The following is a 4,924-nucleotide window of genomic DNA, read 5'->3' as shown; positions in this document are numbered from 1 at the left end:
TCGTCATGAATTGTTCCAGTCACAGTTGTCTGTCGGTGATTGTATTTGTGTAATAAATTGATGGATAAACAGTTTATTGCTTGATACTGTTAAACCGGACTAGTTCAAAAATAACATTTTTACAGGTTCAAAATGCCGATCAAACATGGCTATTACATTGTCTAATATCTTGGTTCTTCCTTCTTCCGTGGCATGAAATGTGAGTTGGTTATATATCGGCAGACTATCAGATCCCATCAAGAGTAGCAAATTGGCAATCTGTTGATCAGCGTCCATATCTGAATATTTCTTAGCAACTTTCAATATCTCAAATTGAGCTGCAAAGACTTTTAAATTCTGACTGCTAAATTTTCTCCTGTAAAATTTAATCTCTTTACAAAACGATCTTCTCTACTTTCAGCCATTTCAATTTCTTGCACAACTCCGATCGATATGATTTATAATTACCAGAGTTCCTACAAACTCTCTATAATCGAATTCCTACAAATTCGCTATTAAAACCTCAACGGAAACAATGGCAACTCAATACATGGTACCAATATTAACGAAAGAAGTTCCTACAAACTTTCTGATTATGACTTGAATCTTAAATATACCACGAATTCCTATAAATTCACTAACTAGGCTTCTAGTAGTTAACTTCTGACACCATGTGGTATATGCTTAACATTAAGCTATACCTTAAATAGTTGAAGTATTGTATAAGCTTCCCAAGCACGTCCAGCAAGCTCACTGTCCTAGACAAGAAGGCCTTTCCGATATCTCCGTCAGTTGTCGTCTAGCTTCGCCAGTACTTCGTGTCCTTCCGTTAGGGTCAATGCCGTTCTTACGATACCCTTCAATAACGATCGTTTTTCTCTGTATATTCAAAGTATATTAAAAGTCCAAAAAGTTTACATCGCTTCTATCATCTGAATTATTTTTATTCGGATCAGACAAAAAATCACTAACGATTGCAGGATCAAATAATCTTTTATTTTACCGTTTTGGAAGTCGAGCCGTTTTTGACTGGTTTTTCTAACTTTTCTTTTCCAAGGAGGCGCGATTCGTTTAGCTTTTACCACAAAGCAATGCCTCTCAGATAATCGTTTCATATTGTAATTCATCGACTAATATCTTGTTGATGATATTTAAAACTTACTAGTGTTCATCTCCTTTGTTTAACGTTACTAGATGACAGCTTTATAAACGTCTACCGAAAGCGACATAATTGTCATTTCCCCACGCAACCAGTAAACGACATTTTGGTAGTTTCCCCAGCTAAAGGGTTAAAGCATTGGCTCTTTCTCGAAATATCCATCTGTACGCTAATAGTTGGAGTTGATAAATTGTTTCTAATATCATAGATGCCGCCACTGCAAAAAACAGCTGCGCGTTGATCAGTAACTTATTCACTGATGACCAGATGTACAATACATTGGAGTTGGAGTAAATATTCACCTGGTTATACCTGTACACGTATTTACATTAGCAGTGCAATACCAGTAGTATACATGTCTCACCCATGCTGTATATTTGAATTACGTATCATACATGTAGTATAAGTATTTTCTAATTTGCAGTAAGCAGCATTGTTGCAGAAATATTGCCTACTGCACAGTATGCATTGCTGAATGCAGTGCGAGCGTTAATAGTAGGTGTCAGAACTCATCACTGTATCAATAATTCACTTGACTTAGTTGCATGTGCAACATAATTGCAAAATTTAAATGCTGTTCAAATTTAAGTATTAGTGGCCTAGCAAGTTGAGCACAATCAATATGTTGTACATAGGTAAAGTTGAAATCTATTATGACTTGTATTTATTGGGGTGGCAAATCGCTGGGTCCAGGTGTGAGAGAAAAGGAACCGCCGAGAAAACTAGGAGAATCCTTTAAAATAACCGACATCGCTGAATTTATCGTGCATCGGTTTCGCCAGAAGTATTGATCTCGGTAGAGGCGCTGTTGTGTCCATAGAGTTATGCTGCTCTTTATGTTTAACGACTATGCTATCTTTTAACGGAAGTCACATAATAGATATCAATGTATGTGTGAGGTTTAATCGCCATTAATATTATGTTTCTGCTGTCAATAAATGCAATTGTAACCATCTACACATTGTGTACACTTCAAATGCGTACCAAAACATAATATTGGCGACAAGGATGATTTAGTTTACTTTTGATTCATTTTCTGGTTATTTAATTCGTTACTATTAACTGTGATGGCTGGATTACCTATTCCGACGTTTGATGACGGCACCGAGGTTGACTCGTTTTTGGAAAGATTGGAATGCTACTTTGCTGTGTCAAGTATCGAGAATGCAAAGAAGATGCCTAACTTTTTAATGTGACTTAGTGCTGGTCAGTATCAGACTGAGAACTGTTGATTATGACAATTTAAAGCTTAGCTTACTATCACACTTTGGTGAGTCTAGAAACATGAGGCTGGAGCATACGCGGTTTCGTTCAATTACACGTCAGAGTGGTGAGTCATTTACAGATTTCCAGATTCGAGACAGAAAGGGAGCTAGATACTGTAACTTTGGAGATAGACTTGATGAAAATTTGCTGGAGCAATTTATCTCTGAAGTTAATCATTCATGATTATCGAAAAAACTCGTTGAGGATACTAGAATCACGACATTAGCTGGAGCTATGCCAGTTGCTAGTACAGTTCAGTTACTAAATGGCAATTCTCGAACTATAGCTGCCACTGCCCCTACTGTCGTCGCTCAGGTTGCTCATAAAAGAGGTGCAATATCCAACTGTAAAAGTTTTGCGACTAGTAACACTAGAAAGGGACAGACGACTTCAAAGACCGTTACATGCTTCCGGTGTTCAAAGGCTGGCTATGTAGCAAGTGACACTTCCTGTCCTGCACGGGGTAAAATTTGTAACCAATGCAAGAAGGAGGGACATTTTGCAGGCTCGAGGTTCTGTCGTAAAGTGAAGAACAAGAAATCTATGACCGTGCTATGAAGTCTATGACGCTGCTACACCTGAGGGCATTACGACAATGACTGATTCGCCTTTGGCTGTAGAAAATTTTAGTCATGAGTTTATGGTAGGGCATGGGCTTACGCTTGGTAAGGGTACACCTACGTGTACTGCATTAATGGCTGGTATTTCAGTAACATTTCTTGTAGATTCGGGTGCTGTAGATAATGTACTTAATAGACAGACCTATGACATTTTTCGCAATTGTTGTATTACAATCGACTACCAAGAAATTATTTGCTTATGGACAATGTGCACCCTTGCGTATGTTAGGACAGTTCAATTTGAATATTTCAGTAGATAGTAAGACTGTTAATGCTACATTTTATGTTTTTGATGGTATTGCATGCAATTTGTTGAGTGCTGCCACTGATAGTAGACTAGGGCTATTTTGTTTGACTAATGTTAGTAGCTTGAGAACTGAAGCCAGTTTGGAAAGTGTTGTGAAAGACAAGTACCCTGGGTGTTTTTCTGGTATGGGTAAATTGAAAAATGTACAGGTCAAGTTACAAATTAATCCGGACTGTGAACCAGTTGCTCAGCCAGTCAGGTGTCTACCTTTTAGTTACCAGGCCAAAGTTGAAGAGGCTTTACAAAAATTACTCGAAGAGGATGTCATTGAGCAGGTTCACGGTATAGGTTCCACTCGGTTAAGTCCTTTGGTTGTTGTGCCTAAAGAAAGGGACGAGGTTCTTCTGTGTGTTAATATGAGACGAGCCAACACTGCAATTGTTAGGGAACGCTATCCTGTGCCAACAATGCAGGAAATGCTAGTTAAGCTCAATGGGTCCAAAGTGTTTTCAAAATTGGATTTGAAACAAGGTTTTTTCCAGTGTGAATTGTATCCTGCATCTCGAAATATTATTACTTTTGTCACACATGCCGGTCTGTTTAGAATGAAGCGATTAGGAATGGGAGTATCTGCTGCTCCTGAGATCTTTCACTACACCATTCAGACAGTTTTAATGGGCTTGAGTTCTAAATTTAGCCGACAACATTGTTGTTTTTGGTCAAAAATAGTGCTGAGCACAAGGTCAGACTGTTAAAAGTAATGAGTCACTTATCCGAGTGTGGTCTTACTTTGAGCTTTGCTAAATGCACATTTGGTGTTTCCTCTATCAAGTTTTTAGGTCATATTACTTCTAGCGATGTTGTCTCACCTGACCGGGGTAAAATTAGTTTAATTTTGTCAGCTAGACCTCCCCAAAATGTAGCTGGGGGTTAAATTAAAAGGGGTTTTAGGACCTTTGCAGTTTGTTGGTCGATATGCTCCCAATCGTGCTGTTGTTGCTTCACCTTTGTGGTCACTGACCAAGAACTGTGTTTGTTTTGAATGGTTGAAGGTACACCAGGATGCCTTTGTAGCTATCAAAGATTTGATGACTTCGTGTGAAACCTTAGCATACTATGACAGGAATGCATCCACCACTGTGGTCGCAGATGCAAGTCCTACTGATCTTGGTGGGGTGTTATGCCAAATTCAATGGAGTTTCTCACGTTGTGGCATACAGTCATCGACGTTTGACAGATGTTGAATCATGTTATTCTCAGGTTGAGCGGGAGCCTTGATTTGGGCTTGTGAGCATTAAAAAATGTACTTTTTAAGGAACAGTTTCCAGTTGGTTACTGATCATAAACCTTTAGTAGCAATTTTTGATAACCCAAGTTCCAGGCCAACCCCCCGGTTAGAAAGATGGAGTCTTTGGCTTCATGCCTTTGATTTCAATCTTGTCTACCGGCGAAGCTCTGAGAACATTGCTGATGTCATGTCTCGTTTGAGTGTAACCAGGGATGTCTCTGGGCCTGTCACTGAGGATTCATACATCAGAGCAGTTGTAGAGATTGCTATGCCTTGTGATCTGTCTTGGAAGGAGATGTGTGAGGCCTCTTTGACTTGTGAGGAGTCTAAGACTATCAATTCAGCACTTCAAACTGGTAATTGGC

Source organism: Watersipora subatra, chromosome 2, assembly GCF_963576615.1.
Source record: "Watersipora subatra chromosome 2, tzWatSuba1.1, whole genome shotgun sequence".
Lineage (NCBI taxonomy): Eukaryota > Metazoa > Bryozoa > Gymnolaemata > Cheilostomatida > Watersiporidae > Watersipora > Watersipora subatra.
The sequence above is the reverse complement of the archived record's forward strand: the minus strand, read 5'-3'. Positions refer to the sequence as shown.